General features: G+C 44.9%; 1 protein-coding gene across 3 annotated transcripts in view; it reads left to right on the top strand.

Moving 5' to 3' along the window:
- The first annotated feature begins 3,312 nt into the window (after nt 1-3,312).
- Nucleotides 3,313-26,528, top strand: part of CNTN4 (contactin 4) — an 893,626-nt gene continuing 870,410 nt past the window's right edge. Inside the window, exon 1 of one of the 3 annotated variants that reach the window (XM_029051523.2) lies at nt 3,313-3,704. The gene's annotated coding sequence lies outside the window, so the exon portion shown is untranslated. The remainder of the gene's footprint in view (nt 3,705-26,528) is intronic. The other 2 variants (XM_029051520.2, XM_029051519.2) reach the window with 2 other exon arrangements.

The following is a 26,528-nucleotide window of genomic DNA, read 5'->3' as shown; positions in this document are numbered from 1 at the left end:
TATTTTTATTCCTATGCCCTGAATCTGCAGCAGAATTATCATCTAGCACAATTACATACTAATGCACTATTGAAGGTTGGTCTGCAGGACTTTAAAATCTGTGTTGTTTTCTCATTATTTCAACTGATCTTAAAACTGCCCCCACCCATTTATCATTCCACCAAAAGGATATTTGAAGCTGTTATCAAAACAAAAGAAAAATCTGAATTTTGAGACTCAGTGGCTGTTTTAAGGGTCTGATCATATTTTCATAAAATCTGATTTAATAAATAAGGTGTGCTTTGTCTGACATATTTCCCCTCCTTTTGAATGACCTTATTTAGAACAAAGAGGGTTTTGGTGGTTTTAATCCCACTGGATACACACTGTACAGTAAAAATCGACTCAAATCCGATGCTGTCAAAAAAGCCATCTCTTTCCCGAAAGACATTCCACGGTCCCCTTACTCCCCTATCTCTTGGCTGACAACTTTTCGGCCCGGTACAACTGGAGTTGAGCAGTGGCAGGGGCAGAAAAGAGATGCTTCTCTCCCTACCTGGATTTAGCAGAACTGTTGCGTGCTGAGCCTGGCCGTAATGATTCATTCTGCACATGCACCTTTGAAAAACTCGGACGCATTTTGCGAGTTGATTTCCCTTAAGAGTTATTATGCCCGATCCGGATTTGCAGCGCTATATCACAATACCTGGATTTATGAGGTGACCTTGTGGGCACATAGGTTTCCCCGAACAGAAGAGACTTGACTCAAAAACTTGAAGTACCGTTTTGGAGACTTCATCAGCTCTCTGCTGCAACTCTGGCAGGTTGAAGCAGAGAGGGTTTTTTTATTATTATTTTTGTTTGCCTGCTTCCTCCACCCCCCGCCTTGTGCTCTCTTCTATTGACCGGGGATGATAATTATTTGCAATTCACGGGAGCACATGAGTGTTTCATTCATGCACACTTCGGGCGTGGGCCTCGGTGCAGTACTATTGAACCTGCTGCCGGCGGCGTTAATTGATTCTCTTGGAGCGTTTCCCTAGATCGAATCCCGATCGCCTGCTCCCCTGGCAAGAAGCTGACACGCGGCCAGGGCCCCGGATGTGAGGGGAATCCACGTGTGCCGCTGTTTTCACAGCAAGCCTGCCCTGGCTAAACCCCAAGCTAAAAACAAACCATTCCCCCTCCGAAAGACTTGATTTCCACGCATCAAACCCCCGGTTCCCTTTCGCTTTTGAAGCATTCTTTGATGTCAAACTGATCTTCCCGTCGTTAGGATCTGCTCTCCGTTGCCATTAGGAAAAAAAGGAATGGAGTTTGATTGAATTTTCTACTAGACGCAGCTCCCTGAGGAGGTGCTGATCAAATAGAGGAATTGAACAGTGGGGCCGGGTGGGCAGCGGAAATTGTGACTGGATGCCCCAGTTTGATTGATAAATATGATTTCCTCTACTGATGTTTAATTCCCCCCCCCCGGGGATTTTCTTAAATCACAAACTGGTAGCGACTAAGAAGACTATTTCTTGGTTCCATATCTTCTCTGCCAATGTTAAACGTTCAAAGCTCGGTGGAAAATGCTCTCCCTAGGGGATTAAGCTACGCAGTCCGTTTGGAAGCGTGGACGATGTCTACGAGGGCTAACAAGTAGATCGTATCCTATTCCTTGCACCTTTTGCTTGTTTGATCCTAAAACTAACCCCCTCCCCGAGTATCCCTCGTGGGTTTATAAATCGTCAGAGAATTTCCTGGAAACTTCTCTGACATTTTGCATTACTTAAAGTTTTCAAAATCATCATTGTAAATGCGAAAGTGTTATATTCCCATAATTAACCGGAAAAAGTTGGCCATTCTTTGAAGTAAAACCTGATCGGTTATATATTTTGCTTATTTTTTAAAAAATCGCTCCGGATATGTGTATTCCTCTTATTAGTTTCGTGATTTATACTGGAAACGGTGCACCCTATCTTCTATTTCTGTCAACCTGCCGCTCAGATGAGGCAAAAATCGTCGTTATCAAATTGAGCGAAAAAAAGAGAGCCTCCTATTGTCACAGAATAAAAAATACTAAAAAAAAGCCAAGTCAGAAAAATCAAAACAGGTAAAAAAAACTCTTTCCAGAACATCTGTTAGCTTAATTTCAGAGGTCATAGGGTTGCAGTCAATATATGCGCGTGTGTTTGAATGTCTGAAGATATATCTGAAATTTGCAAGTTCTAGAAGCGGGGGGGGGGGGGGGGGGATCGCCCTGGGTTAAATAAATGACTGCTTTTATCTTGGGGGAAATAAAGCATCCGATTGCAAATTGTACTTTTTTTTTTCATTTTAGCACTCTTCTCATCAACAGTGTGGAAAACATCATGTCATAGCGTGTTTACTTGATTGTGTAAGTGTGTAGACTGCTGCATGCCTAAGGCAATACAGTCCACGGCAACGGATGGGGTTTAGCAAAAGCCTAGGTGCTTCTTTCCTTCAGACCTCCCAAGAGAGGACCTGGGGCTCCTCCTGGAGTTACTAAGTCATCCCAGCAAGGCTTGGCTGTGGCTGATTCTATTTTCTCACATTCAGACTCCCGAGACTCTAGCTAAGCCCAAGAGAGTAGTTTGCCAAAAATCGGCATTTCTACAGGGTGGTTTGGAGGGAGGAAAGTCCTGCGAAAAAGCAACAACCTTGCGTTCCCCCTCCCCGCCTGCCGCACACTCATTCATTCCCCCATCGCACTTAGGCTAAAGTCATGGGCGCGCATTATCTCCGGGCCACATGCTACGGAGCACCAGAAGTGTATGTAATAACTTCTCAAACTAGACGTACCTATCTACTTCCATCTCTTCCCCCTCCAACTTAAAACCTTCTGGACCCCTGTTTAAATCAAACTCAATTACTAAAGAGGCCAGGGCTGCGACCTCGACCGCCACGCTTTATGTTAAAAACCCTTCGATTTTCGCTGAGGAAAGCGTAAAACTCTTTAGCTCTACAGTCTCTCTCTCTTGCGAAGTTCCCTCCCCCAGATGCTCGGGACGGCCAGGAGCGGCTGAGGCCGCCCAGCCCAACTCGTCACTGGGACCGGAAGGCTTGCGAGCCTCCCGGGTCTGCCCAACAGGCACCAAGCGGCACGCCTGAATATGAGCCACGGAAGGAAAGGGTTAAGCGGGTAGTCTGCGTGCTGCGGGCTTCTTCGTTCATCCGCCGGCTCCCCTGGGCTGAGGCTCCGGGGGGTGGGGTTGCCTCGATGGTCACCAATGTCCCTCTCCCCCCCGCCCCGGCCCGGCATCTCTGACGTTCCACATTACGGGTTACTCTCCGGGAACAGCAATCCCTCCCACGCCACCATCCAAATCGGGAAGGTGGGACTCTGGGAAACGACAACGGGCATAGAGGCGTTACCCTAACCTCCTCCATCCAAAGGGGCCAGAGCCTGCCTCCCCGGCTCCTACTTAAGGACCATCACCCCGCAGGTGGAGCGCATTTGCTTCCTGCTTGCGTCTCCACACTAGCTCCAGCGATTGCGCCCGCCCCGATTGCCTCCGAGCGCCCCAAAGGAGTTGCACGAGGCGGCTCGGCTGCTCCGGGTTTTCTGAGCAGCCGAGAGGGGAGGGGAGGAGGGAGGGAGGGACAGCAGAGCGAGCGGCTGAGTCCCGGCTTCCACGCGGGGATTGGTTGCAAGTAGGAAGCTTCCCCGCTACCCCGGGTTCCGGGGATCTGTCTGCGGTCCTGAGCTTCTTGCTAAGGTAAGGTTCGAGGGGGAGGACGGGGGGGACCTTGGTCAAGCTTGACCGGCACCACTCAGCCCCCACACCGACCTCCCCCCAGACCCAGCCCCAGCCTCGGGGAGGGGGAAGGCTGGGAAGGGCTGCCCCCGATCGCCGGGGATGGCAGCCCGGCCGGGCTGGGGTCTTGCCGCCGCTCATAGGGCCAAGGCGGAGAGCTGGGCTGGGGAGAGCGGCACCAGCCCAAGTCCTGGAGGAGAGAGGACCGTCGCCGGGAGGAAGCCCTGAGCTTTGCAGTTTTCAGGGTTGAGGCGGCGAGGCGCGGCGAGCCCAGCGCGCGCAGGCACGCGGGGCGGGCGCCGCCGCCTCCTCTTCCTCCTCTTCCTCCTCCGCCGCCGCTGCCCCAGCGGGGCCAGGAGCGAGCGGGACCGCGTGCCTTCGCCGCTGACAGCGCGGGGCGGCGACGCACACGAGCTCTTTGGGGTGGGGGAGTAGAAAATAAGTTTGTCTCCTGGCAAGAAGAAAAAGAAATCGGGAGACCAGACCCGGGATGGTGCTCCGAAGGCAGTCACGCACCTTGCCCTTTCCCCCTCGGCTCACGCCGACCAACTCTGACGCGCTTGGGCAATCGAGGCTTGTCCCGTGGCTGCCTCGATCGCAGTCCAGGCTTCGCCGTTCCCCAGCCACTCTGCTAGCCTGCCCCTTTCCTCGTAGGACCACCCCCCCCCCCAAAAGAAAAACAAAACACACATATATACACACAGTAGTAAGGCGGCAGCCGGCAGACGTGCCCACCAGGGCGAAGCAGGGCGGTATGGCACGGCAGATTGCGGGCTGGGGCAGAAAACACATAGTTGGCCAGCTTCCCGGGGTTGGGGAAGGGCTTAACGCTTCTTCTTTTGGCGGGAAGAGGTTAGAGGAACTCCCCCTTTTGAAACACGATGGGTGGGCTAAATACTAATCTTCAGCGGGTTGGCAAGACAGAAGGAGTTTGGCCAAAGGCTCCCAAGAGTGAAACCCCAAGGTGAGGGAGCGCTTGCCCAGGCGGGGAGATTACGGAACGAAAACGCACCCAGAAATGTAAACAGATCCCATGCCTTTCGCGGCAAATCCCCGCGACCGAGAGAGAGCTTGGGATCGAGTTGAATTTCCAGACTTTAAGGGAGTCTGGGCGAACAGACAGGGAAAAAATGCATGGAGAACTTTTACTAATTTGCTCCGAGTGCCAACAGGAAACTGGGGGTCGGTTTAGCAGCTAGAGAGAAAACCGACCTCTCTTCCATGCCCTAGGCTGCGGTAGCTTTCGAGGGTAGGAATTAGGTATCAACCTGGATTTGATTTCTCGTTTGATATCTTCCAGATTGAATCGACTTGCTACCTGCAATATAAGTGACATGGTATTCAGAACATGTTTGCGTTTTCCACTCCTGTGTGAATGGGTACGCATATATAATTATGCAGAGTTAGATGGGGGGAAAAAGCAGTGAAATCGGATTAAGCCTTGCAAAGTTGTTCCTTTTCCACAGGGGTGAAAGAGAACAGTCGTTGAACTACAGCAGCGTTGACGTGCTTCTCAACCCTATCCATAATTCAGATTCCTATTTTGTCCTCAAACATGATTTTTTTTTCACTGCTACACTCGTAGCTTTAGTTCAGGTCTTTCATATGGAGCAACAAAGGGAGGTCAAGGTAAGTCAAGAATGGAAGCAAAATGCAAGTCTTACCCAGAGAACTCGGCGTTCTTCTAAAACACATTATTAATGATTTTGGAATTTTTAAGAGTGCAGGACAAAACTCAAATTCCTAACCTATTTACTGTTCGATAGAAAACCATTCACTCGATTCATCATCCATCAATGAACCTTTGCAGCGCTCCTTCTATGTGCAGTGGAAGGGTTGAAGTCTAACATGCTGTAACCGACCTTTTTAATTAAGTGTTAGAACTGTATGAAAAATGGCAGTTGCCACGTACGTGGAGACAAGGCAGAGCAGAGGAGAAAATCTAGGAAACAATGTGTTGTGTTGTTTGGTGATCTAACCAGAACATCTCTCAACTCCTTTTACTTTTTGTCATCTGCTGTCTTTGGGTCACCAAAGCTTTTCTGTCATCCGTTTATACTGCCAGTTGACTGAAAGTGACTTAATTCTTTCGTGGCTCTGTCAACTTCTGTTGCCTCCTTCTTAAAAATCATTGTTCAGAGGTAAGTGTGCTAATTTAACTGAATGTCATATTCTCTTGGACTGTACACTAGGATATTTTATCTCTGGTTTATTGGCATTTTTCTCAGAACTTAGTTGAGCTATCCAAATGAAAAACCATACCATGGGATTCTGATAAATTAGAGAAAAAGTGAATGAAACCGTTTGTAATTTGGATGTGTTTTGTCATTCGGTGACATGTACATTAGTTTAATAACCTGTTGTGCTAATGAAATAATCTTTGTTTTAGAAATGCTCTAGAAACATAAAAAGGTACAATACCAGACAGGGTTAAAGAGGCAGTTATGAGGAGAGGGAAGGGGAAGGAGAGGTGGGGAGGGGAAGGGAGGTGAGAAGTGGGGAGAAAGGGGGTGAGGAAGGGGGGGAGAAGGAGGTGGGGAGGGGGAGAGGAGGGGTGGAAAGGGGGAGAAGGGAGAAGAGGGAGAGGAAAAGGGGGGAAGGGGAAAAGGGAGAGGAGGGAGGGGAAAGAGGAAAAGGTGGGGGGAAGGGAAAAGGGAGAGGAGGGAGGGGAAAGAGGAAAAGATGGGGGGAAGGGAAAAGGGAGAGGAGGGGGGGAAGGGGAAATGAGGGGAAAAGGGAGGGGGGAAGGGGGAAGAAGGGAGGAAGGAGGGGAGAAGAGGAGGAAAGGGAGGGGAGAGGAGGAGGAGGATGAGGGGGGAAAGGGAGAGGAGGAGGAGGAGGGGAAAGGGAGAGGAGGGAAGGGGGAGGGAGAACTGGATCAGATGGTGAGAGGAGAGAAGAAGAGGGGAAAAAGGGTTTGGGAAAGAGGCAAGTGGCTGGAGGCTTAGAATGGAGGGGCTGAGGGGAAGAAAGTGGAGAGTGGAAGAGGTGGGAGTGAGAGACCAGGGAGAGAACTATGAGTTTAATTGAAGGATCATATCTTTATGAATGGTTTCAGATATATCTCTTTAACATGTAATTTAACATTAATATATTATTAAACATGTTACAAATTCCATAATTTTTTTATGTTAATTGAATGCAGACAAATCACTGAAGTCTAATGCAGTAAAGATTGCTCTGGAAGTAGCAACCTTATGAGAGGGACAGTGTTAGACACTCTCCTGAAAAAAGGACTCACCGACCGCTGCCCCTTTACTTTTCAAAGATGAGAGCTAGAGACCCAAGTGTTTTTTTTTCCCCTTGGTTGATGATCTAAGTAGAGGTCTTCAGTACAGTGCTCTGCACATAGTAAGCGCTCAATAAATACTATTGAATGAAAGATATTGCAAAGAAGGTCCAAGCAGCAGTTATGCTAAAGATCACCTCCCCCCTAACCTGCCAAACAAATACATTTCACCAATCAGCTCTGTAAGGGGCATGTAGTGTTTCCTCATACTATTTTTGTAGGAGAGAAGCCCTTTTTTTTAGTTTGAGTCCACGTGGGACATAGAGTACTGGGTCGGCAGAGATGTAATGTTAGTGTAACTGCATACCTCTTGTCCTGTCCCAGAGCCCATTCTGGAAACGTAGCACCAGTACATCCAGCTGACCAGTACAATTTGGGGCAGGATTCCCAAGGCAAATTTCTGGAAACTGATTGACTCCCTGGTTTCCCTTGGAGGAAGAAGTTAACAGAAACTCCTTGTTTATGTTTTTCTAGAATAACCCATCTTTTAGGGTGATCCTAGACGTTGAAGAGTGGGTATACATTTAAGTGAGATTTTTGGATAAAAAGTATTGGACGTTTTATTTAGCCTTTGAGATTTTCATAGCAACTTCCAATAAATAGACATTGTATTTATGTTTTTGATGAGCATTGTTTTGCTTTGACAAGAAGGGAGTCAGATATAAAGCAACATGAATCAAATATCTTTTAAAGCTTACATCTAGGCACTCTGCCATCATTTTGAGTTGTGTATTTTTATTATTTTTTTTTGCCAATTGGATTATGGTGCTTTCTAAAAAGCAGCATGACCTAGTGGAAAGCACATGGATCCCGGGAATCAAAGGGCCTGGGTTCTAGTCCTGGCTCTGCCACTTGTCTGCTGCATGACCTTGGGCAAGTCACTTAAGTCCTCTGTGCTTCAATTACCCAATCTGGATAATGGGGATTAAGACTGTGAGCCCTATTTGGGAGAAGGACAACCTGTGTACAACCTGGTTATCTTGTATATACCACAGTGCTTAGTACAGTGCCTGGCATCTAGTAAGCACTTAACAAATACAATTTAAAAAATTAAACAAATGTTAATATTTTGTCATAAGTGATTAATTTACTACTTATTAGCTAGATATTGATTCCAGAGTCCTTACTGAATATATTGAGAGTCTAAGCAGTTTTATAACTGAATTTAATAAAAAAAGACTAGGTAATATAGTTAAGGGAAGGATACTCACATTTGCTATGTATTTGATTCATGCAAACAAAAGGAATAGAATAAACTCTTACGTTGTTGTGTAAAGCATCATGCAAATTAAGGTAGCGATTATGTATTCAGTGGCCATTGATGAAAGTTCACTTCTGTAATGTAAAAGAATACTTTGTGTAAGCTTGTCTGGGACATCTTTTAGGAAAAGGAATGCTATCAGAACTACTCATTACTAGATTCAGACAATCTAGTATTAATAAGGCTTCTACAGACTTGGAAAATGGATCTGAGATACTTTTGGGTGGGCAGGAAAACATTTTCATCAGAGAACAAAGAAACTGTTTTTATTACATTGTTTTATTGTGAACTGTTTGAGGAACTCACTGATACAGAACAAGGTAAGATTAGCAGTATGTGGAAAATCATTTTGAAGAAATCATTGGTTATGGTCAAGAATCATGTTATGAAAATAATAATTTGTATTCTTCCTTCCTCTCCTCCCCCAACCGAAATAAAAAGCAGCCACTGACATCTGACAAGATAAGATTATAAATGTTTCAAACTGCAATCAGTCAACTGCTGTCTAACAAACACTGCTGGAAAATGAATTTCTATTTACTATAAAAATTACAAACACTTTATGGGCATCTTAGATTTAAAAACTCAGCAATAATGATTGTGATATAAATATTAATAATGTATAATGGAAGAGCATTCTATTAAAGATCTAAAAGTTGATGCCATTTCCCATTATATGTTTTTTTGTATTTGTACTGATGGTAGAGAACCTGAATATTTACAAACATGACTTGAATGTTCTTCTCCCAATACACATGTACAGGAACTTTAGCTCAGAATCGTGACTCTTTTTTTTTTTGTGGGGGGTGGTGTTTGGTCACATTTCCATTTCCTGTTTATATACCCAGCTTTTGAACACTGTGCTTTGTTCTTATCCGTTCTACCTTGTTCAGTTCTGCTTTAGATGATCCACACAGTGAGGACTTGCTAATTGGTACCATTCCCCTTAGTGTTTTCATTTTTCTTTCTTTCCTTTCCAGTGCTCTATAACTTGATTTAAAGTCAAAGGAAGAAGCTTTGGGAACCTCATCCTGTTATTAATATTCTACTTTGTTTAAGTTAGGGTCTAGCAGTCTTTGTTGGTCTGACTGCCGTCTTCAAATTATGCACATCTGTGACTTCCTGGGGTCAGAACTCTTCCAGGATACTTGTGTGCCACAGATCTTCAGGAAGCTTAAAGAATTCTAACAGCAATTATCCTGAAAGGAACTGTTAAATTTGAAGAGGGTAGAGGCCAACCTGGAGAAGTGGCAGTGGAGCAGTAGCTGTCAACCTCCTCCGCCTTCACTTTGGCCAACAGATGGGAAGAGCAGAGAGAGGTGTCACGGAGCCAATGACACATAATGGTACAAAGTCGGTCATGGGCAAAGCGGGAGTTAGTGGCAACTATCTAGACAATTCAGGCTCTCCAAATCAGCGACCCAGTGGAAAAGAGCACAGGCCTGGGAGTTAAAGGACCCGAGTTCTAATCCTGGCACTGCCACCTACCTGCTGGGTGATCTCGGGCAAGTTTCTTGTTTTCTCTGTTTCCTCTCCTGTAAAATGGGGATTTAATACCTTTGCTTTCACTGGGAGTCCCATGTGGGACAGAAACTGTTCCTGACCTGATTATCTTTTATCAACCCCAGTGCTTAGTACAGGGCTTGGCACATCATAAACACCAGTGTTATTCCTGTTTTAAATTTCAGTTAACTGAACAGTAAGGGAAAAGTCCATTTGGGGCCTAAATTAGCTTGGTAATTGGCTCAGCAGATTAGTGATGCATAAATTCTGGTTGAAGCCTTCAGAGATGTATTGTCCACAGAGTGGTTACTACCCAGAGTCCAAACCCAGGATGCCCTAAAACCATTCATTCATTCAGTCGTATTTATTGAGTGCTTACTGTGTGCAGAGCACCATACTAAGCGCTTGGAATGTACAATTCGGCAACAGATAGAGACAATCCCTGCTCAACAACGGGCTCACAGTCTTAAAGCGGGAGACAGACAACAAAACAAAACAAGTAGTCAGGCATCAATACCATCAAGATAAATAGAATCATAGATATATATACATCATTAATAAAATAGAGTAATAAATAATATATACAAATGTGCACAAGTGCTGTGGGGAGGGGAAGGGGGAAGAACAGAGGGAGGGAGTGGGGGAATGGAGGGGAGGAGGGGAAAAGGGAAAGGGAGGGCTCAGTCTGGAAAGGCCTCCTGGAGGAGGTGAGTGCTCCTCCTCCTCCCTCCTCCCCTCCTTAACTTCTATCTTTAACCACTCACTCTCTAACGGCTTCTTCCCCTCTGCCTTCAAACATGCCCATGTCTCCCCCATCCTAAAAAATCCTCTCTTGACCCCACGTCCCCTTCCAATTATCATCCTATCTCCCTAGTACCCTTCCTTTCCAAACTCCTAGAGTGAGTCATCTACACTCGCTGCCTTGAATTCCTCAACTCCAACCCTCTCCTGGACCCCCTCCAATCTAATTTCCGTCCCCTCCACTCCACCAAAACTGCCCTCTCAAAGGTCACCAGTGACCTCCAATGGCTCCTACTCTATCCTAATCCTCCTCGACCTCTCAGCTGCCTTTGACACTGTCGACCACCCCCTTCTCCTCCATACTTTAACTCACCTTGGCTTCACAGACTCCGTCCTCTCCTGGTTCTCCTCTTATTTCTCAGGCCGTTCATTCTCTGTCTCCTTCACGTGCTCCTTCTCCCCCTCCCATCCCCTAACTGTAGGGGTTCCTCAAGGGTCCCCTTCTGTTCTCCATCTATACTCACTCTCTTGGTGAACTCATTCACTCCCACGGCTTCAACTATCATCTCTATGCAGATGACACCCAAATTTACATCTCCTCCCCTATTCCCTCCCCCTCCCTCCAGGCTCGTATCTCCTCCTGTCTTCAGGTCGTCTCCACTTCGATGTCTGCCCGCCACCTAAAACTCAACATGTCTAAGACGGAGCTCCTTATCTTCCCTCCCAAACCCTGTCCTCTCCCTGACTTCCCTGTCACTGTGGACAGTACTACCATCCTTCCCATCTCACAGGCTAGCAACTTTGGTGTCATCCTTGACTCTGCTCTCTCATTCACCTCACACATCCAACACCCCACACATCCAATCCGTCACAAACACCTGCCGGTCTCACCTGCACAGTATCACCAAGATCCGCCCTTCCTCTCCATCCAAACTGCTACCTTGCTGGTACAAGCTTTCATAATATCCCGACTGGATTATTGTGTCAGCCTCCTCTCTGAGCGTGGCTCAGTGGAAAGAGCACGGGCTTAGGAGTCAGAGGTCATGGGTTCGAATCCTGGCTCGGCCACTTGTCAGCTGTGTGACTTTGGCAAGTCACTTAACTTCTCGGTGCCTCAGTTACCTCATCTGTAAAATGGGGATTAAGACTGTGAGCCCCACGTGGGACAACCTGATTCCCCTGTGGCTACCCCAGCGCTTAGAACAGTGCTCGGCACATAGTAAGTGCTTAACAAATACCAACATCATTATTATTATTATTATCATTATTATCATTATCCTCCTGTCTCTCCCCACTCCAGTCTATTCTTCGTTCTGCTGCCCAGATCATCTTCCTACAGAAATGCTCTGGGTATGTCACTTCCCTCCTCAAAAACCTCCAGTGGTTGTCTATCAACCTTCGCACGAAACAAAAACTCCTCACTCTTGGCTTCAAAGCTCTCCATCACCTTGCCCCCTCCTACCTCACCTCCCTTCTCTCGTTCTATTGCCCACCTCATACACTCCGCTCCTCTGCTGCTCACCTCCTCACGGTCTCCCATTCACACCTGTCCCGCCGTCGATCCCTGGCCCATGTCCTAGAGAGGCAGCGTGGGTCAGTGGAAAGAGCCCGGGCTTGGAAGTCAGAGTTCATGGGTTTGAATCCCGGCTCTGCTACTTGTCAGTTGTGTGACTGTGGGAAAGTCACTTAACTTCTCTCTGCCTCAGTTACCTCATCTGTAAAATGGGGATTAACTGTGAGCTTCACGTGGGACAACCTGATTACCCTGTATCTACCCCAGCACTTAGAACAGTGCTCTGCACATAGTAAGCGCTTAACAAATACCTACAAAATAATATATACGGCTGTTGTGGAATGCCCTCCCTCCTCACATCCGCCAGACTCTCTTCCCCTCTTCAAAGCCCTACTGAGAGCTCACCTCCTCCAGGAGGCCTTCCCAGACTGAGCCCCACTTTTCCCCCTGTTCCTCCTCCCCTCTCCATTCCCCGCTCCCCACCCTCTGCTCTTCCCCCTTCTCCCCTCAGCACTGTGCATATTTGCATATATTATTTATTACTCTATTTTGTAAATGATGTGTATATCTCTGATTCTATTTATCTTGATGATGTCTGCACTAGACTGCCTATTTTGTTCTGTTTTACTTTGCTGTCTGTCTCCCCCGTTTAGACCATGAGCCCATTATTGGGCAGGGATTGTCTCTATCTGTTGTCGAATTGTACACTCCAAGCACTTAATACAGTGCACATAATAAGCTCTCAATAAATACTAATGAATGAATGAATGAATGAATGACAGGAAAGAACGAGTCACCGTGAGGAAGTTAGCGGCAGAGGAGCAGAGTGTGCAGGCTAGGCTGTAGAAAGAGAGAAAGGGGGTGAAGTAGGAGAGAGCCAGGTGATGGAGAGCTTTGAAGCCAAGAGTGAGGAGTTTTTGTTTCATGCGAAGGTTGATAGGCAACCACTGGAAGTTTTTGAGGAGGGGAGTGACATGCCCAGTGTTTCTGTAGGAAGATAATCCAGGCAGCAGAGTAAAGTATAGACTGAAGCGGGGAGAGACGGTAGGATGGGAGATCAGAGAGGAGGCTGATGCAATAATCTAGTCGGGATATGATGAGAGCTTGTACCCGCAAGGTAGCAGTTTGGATGGAGAGGATAGGGAGGATCTTGGTGATGTTGTGAAGGTGAGACCGGCAGGTTTTGGTGACAGATTGGATGTGTGGGGTGAATGAGAGAGCAGAATCAAGTGTCTTGGATATTATATAACTAAAATCGATGAAACCTTTGAGCATGTGGGTTTAGATCAGTTTGGATTATGTTAGGTTCAAACCAGATGCCATTTTTGTTCATCAGGCCATTTTAGTTCTATAAAAGAATGGTAAGCTTGATGCAAAAATGTGCATTTTTATTTATATAAAATATTTATGCCTCCTCTACATATTTTATATTTAAACCCAATGTGGAAAGGGATTAATAAGTAATTTTGATCTTAAACCAAAAACATGAGCAAACAGCAAAATTTATATGTGCCCATTTAAAATAGCAACCATTATAACATGATTAAGCCTACATCTATTTTAATTATATGAAGGACAACTCCTCAACTTGCAATTTTTAATGAGTAGCTTTTTGGTTTTTTTGGTGGGGAGTTATATTTTATTTAGAGAATGAGGCTACAATCAACCATTTTTTATTTTAACCTAGATCACGCCATCCAAAACATTTACTGGTTTCAACATATTGGCATTCAACTTCATTCTATGTGAAGGATGTGCAATTCTTTCATGATTGAAATAGTTATGATTAAATATTATTCTCTTTAGGTGAAGTAAGAGAAAGTCTTTGTCAGAAACTCAATGTGGACAGGGAAGATCCAGCATTTCATTGACATTTTGGGATGTTTCTACATCTTAACCTGCTCCTTTTCAGTTTATTGGCATGAATTTTGTGTAGATTTGAAAAAGCTGTGGTTACTCTGTACTTTTCTCTGTAGGCAGTGATTTTAGATTTAATAATCAACTTTTTTCTTCTTCTCCATTGACTTACATTCTCTGGTTCTCCCTATAATTTCCTGAAATTTAGTCAACAAACAAGAAGGACTAGAGGGTTTGGAAAAGAAAAGTAGGGAAGAGACAGATAAAATGTTTCTTCCCTTCTAATTCACGATATTTCTTTGGGAGACCTGCAGAATGGGTAGATCAGTCAGGCAGTCAGTCATATTTATTGAGAGTTTACTGTGTACAGAGCACTGTACTAAGCACTTGGGAGAGTACAGTATAACAATATAACAGCCACATTCCCTGCCCACAATGAAGGAGCATAATACAGACAATATGCGTGAAAGATTGAAACACTGATATCCTAAAGATCTATGAGGAGGGGAGAATGGTGAAGCACAGGGCTCAAGAGGGATGGAAATCATTTGGAATTTTTTTTTTTTTGTCTTAAATCCCATCCATGTAATAGGAGGTGAGTCTCTTTTAGGTAATGAGACTCCTAGTGAATTCAAGCTATGGTAGTAGTAATATTGATAATAGTAATTATTCTTATCATTGCTGTGGTATTTGCTAAGCATTTACTGTGTGCTAAGCATTGAGTAGGTACAAAATAAGGAGGTCTGACACAGTCCCTGTACCTCATGGGGCTCACATTTTATGGGAAGGGAGAACCATCCTACCCATTGCACAAGCCCACAACTTTGGTGTCATCCTTGACTCTGCTCTCTCATTCACCCTACATATTCAATCAATCACCAAAACCTGCCAGTCTCACCTTCATAACATTGCCAAGATCCACCCTTTCCTTTCCATCCAAACCACTACCACGTTAGTGCAATCACTCATCCTATCCTGACTGGATTACTGTATCAGCCTCCTTTCTGACCTCAGTACTTCCTGGCTCTCCTCACTTCAGTCTATACTTCACTCTGCTGCCTGGATTATCTTTCAACAGAAACGTTCTGGGCATGTCACCCCCCTCCTCAAAAATCTCCAGGGGTTGCCTGTCAACCTCCATATCAAGCAAAAACTCCTCACTATTGGCTTCAAAGCTCTCCATCACCTTGCCCCCTTCTACCTCACCTCCCATCTATCCTTCTACATCCCAGCCCGCACACAGTAGTGAAGTTACTTGCCTAAGGCTATACAGCAGGCATGTGGCAGAAGTAGGATTAGAATCCAGGTCCTCTGATTCCAGGCCTGTGCCCTTTCCACTAGGCCACTCCACGTCTCCAACAAAATGGAATGGTATTACAATGCAGAGTACCTTTTTTTTTTTTTTTTGCTGTTTTTCATTCTCCCATCACAAAAAAGAAAAAAGTTGCTGAGAAATGTGCTGTTCAAGTAACAGTTTAAAACTCTCCACTGTAATTCAAGGGAGGCTCAGACTGACAGTTGGGTGAGGTGGAAAGGGATGTTCAGAATTGTCAGCAAGGCTTTTAAAACCACCATCTCTGTCATAACGTCTCCTTGTTTCGGGTTGGGACTGACATTTGCCCATTCTGATTTCAGGGGCTGTTGTAGTTGTTGCCAAGAACCAGGACTTTGTCGACACCCAGTCCCTGGCTTGTTAGCAAGTTGCTGTGATTGTTCTTTAAATAACTCTTTTACTCTTTTGAACTCATTTCAGTTATGAGTTTTGGAGAACACTGCCAAAAACATGGGTTATGTAAATATGAGAAAATTGTTTGGAACTAGTATGAGCCATATCTTTGCACACTTAATAGTTTTTGTATTGTTGAGCAGTTGGAGAGGAGTAGAGTGATTTCTACTTTGTATGTATAGCTGAAAGTGGAAATCATTACAATTTTCAGTGGAAAACCATTTCAAATAGTATCATCTCTTGGCAAATATGAGCAAAGATTTCAAACCAGGCCTTGATGTATACATGAATTTTTTGTAGATATTATATAGATTGGTAATTTGAGCATTGAAGTGATTTTGAATTACAATATTTTTCATTATTCTGAAAATATTTGCATGACCTCAAAGAAATTCATTGTATAAACAAGTTTGTGGTCCCAGAAAAATTTCCCAATATTATTTTACTCGGTGCAATGGAAAAGACACAGGCTATAAGATAAGACCATAGATTGTAAACAAAGAAGATGAATTGTCTGCCAGCAATAAAATGATCAAAAGATGATGTTTGTACAGACTCAGTGTCTGCGAATTAGCTGCTTCAAACAAGATGAGTAACTTGAAAGTGCATGCATTTACTCATTTTTCTTTAACATTCAGAAAACATTTGCTTTCCTTTCAACTAGTCACAGCAAGAAGCACATACATGTCAATTGTAAGCTCCTTAAGAACCCAGACCCGGGTTTCTTTATGAGTTCCTGGAAGTTTCTCCTATACTTTTCAAAAAATAGCTTTTCCCTGCTGTCTTTGTCCATGGTGTTCCTGTCTTCCCATAGTTGTATAATGTTCTAAGGTGATAGAGAGCAGCACCATCCATTGTGAATTCTGACCACAATTCTGCCAGATTCAGACAACTTTACAAATGTCAGGCAACATTTGGAAGAGAGTAGGAGGTTTCCCAAAGAAGTAAACAGTCCAAACTCAGATTCTTTGAGTTCCCTCTTCAAGAACTATTCGATAGCCTTTGCTTCAGCGCCATCAAAAGAAATCGAAAAAAACATTTTCTCAGGAAAATTAACATCCCAAGAAAATAATCAGAAATAGTTTTCAAGTGGTTGCATTTTTGGGGGGTTGTTACCTTTTGAACAAAATGATGCTCTAAGAATTCCCATGGGAGTAGACCTAAATAAAGTGTTTGCCCATTTAAGCATAGTTGACAGATTAAAATGGAGGATGAGTAATTGAACAGTTTTGCATACTATCAATCAACGAATCATATTTATTGAGCACTTAGTGCATGCAAAGCACTGTAATAGCACTTGGGAGAGCACACTATAGCAGAGTTCATGGGCATGGTCCCTGAGCTTGAGGACCAACACGCCTCTAGCCAGCAAAATGCAAGTGTGTCTTGCTCTACATTTTTATAAGTGGAAGGAGATTTGTAGAGTATATATTCTCATCTCTGTGGGAGGATTAAATTTTGATTCTACCTAGAGATGACTGGGGAGTCAGAAACTAATAGATTATGGTTGGACCTTCAGCCCTATTTATTCATTTGTGATCCGTGCAGTAGGACTATAACTCAGTTTTGGTATCTTTAGATATCATTCCCCTATGTAATCTAAGCTTTTATACATTTGTCTGATTGTGGTCAGATGATCCTATTTCAGTTTTTCCAAGGATCAAAATGATTTTCCAAATTGTTGAAGGGAAGACTTTCTTCTTACGGTTCACTGTATGGACTTTCAATTATAATCACAGGTTACAAATCGAGCCTCATTTTTAATATGGAGCTACATTGTATTCAATATTTCACAAATTAAAGGGAGAGTGAGAGTAGCAAGGGGGTGGAACCAGCTACTAGAAAGATGTAGAGCTTGAATTCTTTTTATTTTGAATTAATATTTCCATTGTTGTTGCAATAATTGCAAGGTATTTTCTTATCACCTGTATAACCCCTAAGTGACTTGCCCAAGGTTACTACAATAGCAGACAGGTGGCAGAAATAGCATTAGAACCCAGGTCCTTTGACTCGCAGGCGTATGAGCTTTCCACTAAGCACTCATTGAGCATTGGTAAAACCCTTCCTTTCCTCTCCATCCAAACTGGTACTCTGCTGATCTCAGCACTTGTCCTATCCCATCTTGACTACACCATCTACCTCCTTGTTGACCTCCCTGTGTCCTGTCTCCCCCACTCAAGACCATATTTCACTCTGCTGTCCAGATCATTTTCCTAAAAACCCATTCAGTCCATGGTTCCCCACTCCTCAAAAACCTCCAGTGGTTGCCCATCAAACAGAAACTCCCTTGCCCCCTCCTGTCTTACCTCACTGATCTCCTACTACAGCCCCGCCCACACACTATGCTCCTCTACACCAGCTTCCTTACTGTTCTCTGATCTCATCTATCTCATCACTGATCCCTTTCCCATTTCCCCCTTATGACCTGGAAACCACCTTCACCACCCACCCACACCCCCTCTAGATCGTAAGCTTGTTGAGGTCAGGGAACGAAACAGAGTGGCTTAGTGTAAAGAGCACGGGCTTGGGAGTCAGAGGTCGTGGGCTCTAACCCCGGCTCCACCACTTAGCTGTGTGACTTTGGGCAAGTCACTTAACTTCTCTGTGCCTCAGTTACCTTATCTGTAAAATGGGGATTAAGACTGTGAGCCTCATGTGGGACAACCTGATTACCTTGTATCTATCTCATTGCTTAGATCGGTGCTTGGCTCATAGTAAGTGCTTAGCAAATGCCATCATTATTATTATTGTTGTTATTAACTGTTATATTTTACTTTCCCAAGCACACAGTAAGTGCTTAATAAATATGATTGATTGGAACTACCTCCCCCTCCATATATGCCAGACCACCACTCTCCGTACCTTCAAAGCCTTATTTAGGGCACATCTCCTCCAAGAGGGCTTCTCCTATTAGCACCCCACCACCACTGCACACACACCTTTCCCCAACACTCTCTCTCTTCTGCATCATCTATGCACTTGGATCTGTACTCTTTGGGCATTTGATATTCACCCCACCCCACCTTCAGTTTCACAGCACTTATGTATGTATCTGTAAGTTATTTGTATTGAAGTCTGCCTCCCCACCACTAGACTGTAAACTCATTGTGGATAGGGAATGTGTCTACCAGGTCTGTTGTATTGTACTCTTCCAAGCGCTTAGTACAGAGATCTGCACCCAGTAAGAGCTCAATAAAGGCCATTGATTGATTAAGCACTTGGAGTAGTGTACTCTATTAGATGTTTGGGAAATAGAGAATAAAATAATTGACACATTTCTTGCCCACGAAAAACTTATACTATCCTGGTGGCAGATGAGACCCAGCTGTCCCCTGGTTTCCTCTGGCCCCTGAACTGGATTAGAATCCACAACTACAGAGAATCCAGGGATCCTTCGGTCCCTCTTATGACCTTGGGGTGCAAGCCATGACAGCTGTCTTTCCAAGTTTATTCTGAGGGTGAAAATGGCACTTGAGTATCCCTTGGCTATTCTGTGGCCCCAGTCACCGGAAGGAAGGCAAGCTAAAAATTGATGTGCTAATCAGCCATATAAGTGGGTACTGTATTCTGCCACCATTCCCTCTAAGGGAATGTAGATGTTTTAGAGGCTTTGGAAGCCTATTTTAGGGAGAAAGCAGCTGTTGACTGAGAAGATGGAGACATTTGTGAAGGAAATTCCGAGGCTGAATCAATTCTGTTTCGGCGGGGTTGGCGGGGTGGGGGGGGGGGGGTAAATATAAGGATATCAGCAGTGCCATTCTTTGGCATTGGACCACCCAGCCCATTATTCTGGGTCCGACAGAGTTAACAGGTTGCTTAGAGAAATTGTGATGGTTGACATCCATTCCAATGGTTAGGGTGGACCATCTATCATCTCTAGCATGTTCTAACAGGTTTGGAAGGGTGAAATGGGAAGGTGAGGAAGGGATATCAGCAGTGCCATTCTTTGGCATTGGACCACCCAGCCCATTATTCTGGGTCCGACAGAGATAACAGGATGCTTAGAGAAATTGTGAAGGTTGACATCCATTCTAATGGTTAGGGTGGACCATCTATCATCTCTAGCATGTTCTAACAGGTTTGGAAGGGTGAAATGGGAAGGCGAGGGCAGAGGCGTGCGTCAGCCTCAGGTCACCCCTGATCTGAGTAGCCCAGAATTCTAATGTCCTTCTCAATTCATCAATCAATCAGCAAGTAGTACTTATTGAGCACCTGCTGTATGCAGAAATAGTATTCTAAGAGCTTGGGAAAGTGCACTAGAGTTAGAAGACATGATCCCTGCCCTCAAGGAGCTTGCCATATAGTGGTGAGCTTTCTATCTATGGATGTATGCAGAAAGCTTCACCACTGCAACTGCCTATCCTGCTCCTGTTTTGTTAGATTGTGTGAATTGAGTATTTCTGAAAGTGAAAGAATCAAGATGCCCTTTTCTGTGCTCAGTTGACTTGGACAAAATGAAATTTAGGCTTAAAGGAGTTATATGTTCCTGAAGAGCCCATTGAGTGGCCATAGCTGGAACCCTGATTGTTTCCCTCTAGACTGTTAGCTCCTTGTGAGCTGGTAATGTGTTTTACTAAGAAGCAGCATGGCCTAGTGGATAGTGCATAGGCCTGGGAGTCAGAAGGACCTGGTTTCTAATCACGGCTCTGCCACTTGTCTGTTGTGTGACCTTAGGCAAGTCACTTCTTTGTGCCTCAGCTACCTCATCTGTAAAATGGGATTAAGACTGTGAGCCCTATGTGGGACAGGGATTGTGTCCAACCCATTTTGCTTGTATCTATGCCAATGCTTAGAACAGTGCCTTGCACGTAGGTAAGTGCTTAACAAATGTCACAATTATTCAGTTGTTATTGAGTGCTTACTGCGTGCAGAGCATTGTACTAAGCACTTGGGATAGTACAATATAACAATAGTACAGTAGAATAATAATTATTATTATTATTACTCTTCCAATTGCTTGGTACAATGCTTGGTACACAATAAGCCCTCAGTAAATACTATTGATTGATTTTGTTGATTGATTTAAATGCAGTTGGTATCCCTCCATCCGTTAACTTGGATACAGATGTGATGGCAACTTTGATCGAAGCTAAGGGAAAGACTCTCAGCCAGGCAGAAAAAACTCTCATGAGTGGCCAGGTAACAATGATGATAACCTTCTACCTGCAGGAGCCAAAAAATGGCTTTTGTCATTGGTAAAGATGAAACCCACTGAGCTTTTAGTGTTGTTGTAAAGTTAAGTCTCAAACATAAGTTAATGAAACAGGCCAAATTAAGCATTCAGCCACAGAGTATCATTTGGCAGTCAACCTCCTCGTCGTATTTTGGATCGGAACTGCAACAGATGCTTCAGTGAGTGCTGAGCGTATCTCCTTTTTTTCATTTGTTAACCTTTCTGACTCCTTGTTGCCACTTAGGTGAGTGGTTAATTGTGGTGTGCATTTCGGTTCACTTTCAGCCTGTTGCATTTTATGGCATCTTATGACTAAACATTGTGGCATTTGGCCTTTCAGGATATCCTTCTAGTATACTGGAACCAATAATGTTTGATTAGTGAGTTGTTTTTCCTCACTTTGTTGTAAACCCTGCAGCAGGGAGACATGAATTAGTGAATCAGCCCCTCTACCCTGATTCCAAACTAATGGAGCTACAGATATGACTATTCAGCACCACTCCTGTTTTCTCACCTGCTATCTTTATCCCAATTATTCATTCATTCAATAGTATTTATTGAGTGCTTACTATGTGCAGAGCACTGTACTAAATGCTTGGAATGTACAAATCGGTAACAGATACGGTCCCTGCCCTTTGACGGGCTTACAGTCTAATCTATCACTGACCAAGGCTAATCCACCTACTAATGTGCAAAGCCTGCAGGCAACTTCTATTCCTACATTTTACCCTACTTCAGATTGGTCGGGTAGTAGAGATGACAATCGACAGGAAACTCTGGTGAGAGCTTGCCCAGGATTTTCTGGATGAGCTGTGGTCCAATATGGTATAATATTAGAGCTACTGAGAAAGGCTTTTTACCCAGATGTAGGAGAGAACTCCTCTCCATGCAAACTGCTACCACGTTAATACAATCACTCATCCTGGATTACTGCATCAGCCTCATTGCTGATCTCCCAGCCCCACTCCAGTCCACTCTGTTGCCCAGATCATTTTTCCACTAAAGCATTCAGGACATGCTCACTATGTGCCAAGTACCGTACTTAGCACTGGGATGGATATGAGCAAATGGGGTTGGACACAGTCTCTGTCCCATGTTGTGCTTCACAGTCTCAATCCCCATTTTACAGATGAGGTAACTGAGGCACAGAGAAGTGAAATGATTTGCGCAAGATCCCAAAGCAGGCAAGTGGCAGAGCCGAAATTAGAACCCACGACCTTCTGACTGCCAGGCCCATGTTCTACCCACTGTGCCATGCTGTAATTACTTGATTACTATTTAAAACTCCTTTAGGTCTTTTCCCTCTTGCTTTATGTTCTTAATATTCCATAGAACTTAAACTGTGTCCTTTTCTTCCTGAAGGCTGAATTCACTCTTGGAAAATCAATCATCCAATGGTATTTATTGAGCACTTACTGTGTGCAGAGCACTGTACCAAATGCTTGGAAAAACATTTTGTTCCTAAGAAGGAGGTTCCTTTAAAACCCAGTGTGCCTTGCACAAAATTCTGGGTAAGGTGAGATGTGCTTCTCCGTACAAGAACACCTGGGGAAAATCTATGAACAGGAAAAATTTCAGTTGATTTCCAGACAACTTTTGCTTTAGTACTTTCCAAGTGCTTAGTACACTGCTCTTCATACAGTTAGTGCTCAATAAATACGATCAAATGAATGAAGGGGCTGCAGACTGGCTGTGACACGGCTGAAGATTTCTACTTTTCAAGCTCCAGAGCTAATCTCCAGTTTTCACATGCGTTTTTTCTGCTGAATGTTGAGCAAAGCTGAAGCATGAAAATATAGAGGGGTGGGATTTAGGATGGGGTCTCGCCAATCAATCAAGCAATCTATAGGAATAATACCACAGTGTAAACCTTTCTGCAGGGAAGTGTGAACATAGGCAATGGTCCATAATGGGTGATTAGAGAGAGGTTTAGGGAGGTAGATGGGAAAGCGTAGGGGACTGGGAATCAGGAGACTTGATTTCTCATCCCAGCTTTGCCACTTCAATTGTAGTTATATTTACTGAACACTTACTGTGTGCAGAGCACTGTATCAAGTGTTTGGAAGAGTACAGTATAACAGAGTTGGTAGAGACATCCCCTGCTCATAATGAGCTTACTGTCCACCTGTCATGTCACCTTGGGCAAGTCACTTAACTTTTCTGTGTCTCGGTTTCCTCATCTGTAAAATTAAGGTTAAGAAACCTGTTCTCAGTGCCATGAGCCCCATGTTGGACAGGGACTGTGTCCAATCTGTGTACCTTGTAACTACTCCAGAACTTAACACAATGCTTGTTACATAGGACATGATTAGAAAATGCCACAATTCTTTTTCTTCTTTTTTTAAATGGTATTTGTTGAGCACTTAGTATGTGTCTAACACTGTTCTAACCACTGGAGTGAATACAAATTAATCAGATCGGGCACAGTTCCTGTCCCACATGAAGTTCACAGTATATGTAGGAGGGAGAACAGGTATTGAACCCCCATTTTTCAGTTGAGCAAAATGAGGCACAGAGAATTGAAGTGATTTGCCCAAGCTCACACAGCAGGCAAGTGGTGGAGCTGGGATTAGAACCTAGGTCTTCTGGCTCCCAGTCTGTGCTCTGTCCACTAGTCTATGCTATTTTTATAATTATTACCATTTCAAACAATTTCAGCTATTACAGTTTCAGATGTTTAACCACCTCCTCAGCCCCGCCTCCCCCACCCCCCATCTCTTTCCTCAATGACCTGGCCATGTACTTTACTGAGAAAATTGAAACCATTCAGCATGATCTCCCTGAAGTTGCCCCTGCCCAGTTCCTCCCTTCTCCTGCCCCTTCTTCAACCCTCCCATCTTTCCCAGTAGTATCTCAAGAGATGACTTGCTTCCTTTCAAAATGCCCCCCCTCCACCTGCACCTTGGACTCCATCCCTACTCCCCTTATCAAAGCGCTTATCCCCTCCCTTCCTCCCTCGCTGAATGCCATCTTCAACTGTTCACTTTGAGTGGCTTTTTCCCCACTGCTTTCAAACATGCTCCTGTCTCCCATGTCCTAAAAATGAAAAAATCCTCCCTTGATGGCTCCCTCCAGTTATCACCCCATCTCCCTCCTACCATTCCTCTCCAAACTCCCTCAACGAGTTTTCTACACTTGCTGAATCCAGTTCCTCTCCTACAATTCTCTCCTCGACGCCCTCCAATCTGGCTTCCATCCCCTTCAGCCCACAGAAACAGCCTTCTCTAAGGTCACCAATAACCTCCTTCTTGCCAAATCCAACAGCCTCTACTCCATCCTAATCTGCCTGGACCCCTCATCTGCCTAGGATACTGTCAACCAACCCCTTCTCTTGGAAACATAATCCAATCTTGGCTTCACTTAGATTGTCCTCTCCTGGTTCTCCTCCTATCTCTCTGGCTGCTCGTTCTGAGTCTCTTTCGTGGGCTCCTACTCTGCCTCAAACCCCCTAATTGGGAGAGTCCCTCAAAGCTCAGTTCTGAGTCCTCTTGTATTGTCTATTTATTACCACTCCTTTGGGTAACTCATTCACTCCCATGGCTTCAAATACCATCTCTATGCAGATGATCCCTAAATCTATATCTTCAGCCCTGATCTCTCTCATTCTCTGCAGCCTCACACTTCCTCCTGCCTTCAAAACATCTCTACTTTGATGTCCCACTGACATCTCAAACTTAACATGTCCAAAACAGAACTCCTTATTTTCCCACCCAAATCCTCACCTCCCACTGATTTTCCCATCACTGTAGACAGCACCATTATCATCCTTGTTTCACAAGCCTGTAATCTTGGTGTTTTCCTCGATTTCTCTCTCTCATTCAACCCACATACTCAATCTTTCACCAAATCCTGTCAATTCAGCCTTTACAACATAGCTAAAATCCACCCTCCCCTGCCCATCCAAACTGCTACCATTCTACACACACACAAACACAAGGTGGGGCCTTAATCCCAACATGTTCATGCAATCTTTTCAACTCTTAAAGATGAATACTCTACACATTCACAATCTCATACAAACCTGAAGGTGCACCCAATCCCAAAACATTCACACAATCTTTTCAATATTAAAACAGAATGTAGATGTTCTCAGGTCATCATCAGGAATGTTTCTTCATTAGGGATATTAAGTATCAGGTAACAGCATTCATTCATTCAATAGTATTTATTGAGCGCTTACTATGTGCAGAGCACTGTACTAAGTGCTTGGAATGAACAAGTCGGCAACAGATAGAGACAGTCCCTGCCGTTTGACGGCCATACAGTCTAATCGGGGGAGACAGACAGACAAGAACAATGGCAATAAATAGAGTCAAGGGGAAGAACATCTCGTAAAAACAATGGCAACTAAATAGAATCAAGGCGATGTACAATTCATTAACAAAATAAATAGGATAATGAAAATATATACAGTTGAGCAGATGAGTACAGTGCTGAGGGGATGGGAAGGGAGAGGGGGAGGAGCAGAGGGAAATGGGGGGGAAAGAGGGTTAAGCTGCGGAGAGGTGAAGGGGGGGTGGTAGAGGGAGTAGAGGGAGAAGGGGAGCTCAGTCTGGGAAGGCCTCTTGGAGGAGGTGAGTTTTAAGTAGGGTTTTGAAGAGGGGAAGAGAATCAGTTTGGCGGAGGTGAGGAGGGAGGGCGTTCCAGGACCGCGGGAGGACGTGGCCCATGGGTCAACGGCGGGATAGGCGAGACCGAGGGACGGTGAGGAGGTGGGCGGCAGGGGAGCGGAGCATGCGGTGTGGGCAGTAGAAAGAGAGAAGGGAGGAGAGGTAGGAAGGGGCAAGGTGATGTAGAGCCTTGAAGCCTAGAGTGAGGAGTTTTTGTTTGGAGCAGAGGTTGATAGGCAACCACTGGAGGTGTTTAAGAAGGGGAGTGACATGCCCAGATCATTTCTGCAGGAAGATGAGCCAGGCAGCGGAGTGAAGAATAGACTGGAGCGGGGTGAGAGAGGAGGCAGGGAGATCAGAGAGAAGGCTGACACAGTAGTTTAGCTGGGAAATAACGAGAGCCCGTAACAGTAAGGTAGCCGTTTGGGTGGAGAGGAAAGGGCGGATCTTGGCGATATTGTAGAGGTGAAACCGGCAGGTCTTGGTAACAGATAGGATGTGTGGGGTGAATGAGAGAGACGATTCAAGGATGACACCGAGATTGCGGGCCTGAGAGACGGGAAGGATGGTCGTGCCATCCACGGTGATAGGGAAGTCTGGGAGAGGACCGGGTTTTGGAGGGAAGATGAGGTGCTCAGTCTTGCTCATGTTGAGTTTTAGGTGGCGGGCCGACATCCAGGTGGAGACATCCTGGAAGCAGGAGGAGATGCGAGCCTGAAGGGAGGGGGAGAGGACAGGGGAGGAGATGTAGATCTGCGTGTCATCTGCGTAGATATGGTAGTCAAAGCCATGAAAGCGAATGAGTTCACCAAGGGATTGAGTGTAAATGGAGAACAGAAGAGGGCCAAGAACTGACCCTTGAGGAACTCCAACAGTTAAAGGATGGGAGGGGGAGGAGGCGCCAGCGAAGGAGACCGAGAATGACCGGCCAGAGAGATAAGAGGAGAACAGGAGAGGACGAAGTCCGTGAAGCCAAGGTGAGATAAGGTGTGGAGGAGGAGGGGATGGTCGACAGTGTCAAAGGCAGCTGAGAGGTCAAGGAGGATTAGAATGGAGTAGGAGCCATTGGATTTGGCAAGAAGGAGGTCATGGGTGACCTTAGAGAGAGCAGT

This window comes from Ornithorhynchus anatinus, chromosome X1, assembly GCF_004115215.2.
Source record: "Ornithorhynchus anatinus isolate Pmale09 chromosome X1, mOrnAna1.pri.v4, whole genome shotgun sequence".
NCBI classification, from domain to species: Eukaryota; Metazoa; Chordata; class Mammalia; order Monotremata; family Ornithorhynchidae; genus Ornithorhynchus; species Ornithorhynchus anatinus.
The sequence above is the reverse complement of the archived record's forward strand: the minus strand, read 5'-3'. Positions and strand labels throughout refer to the sequence as shown.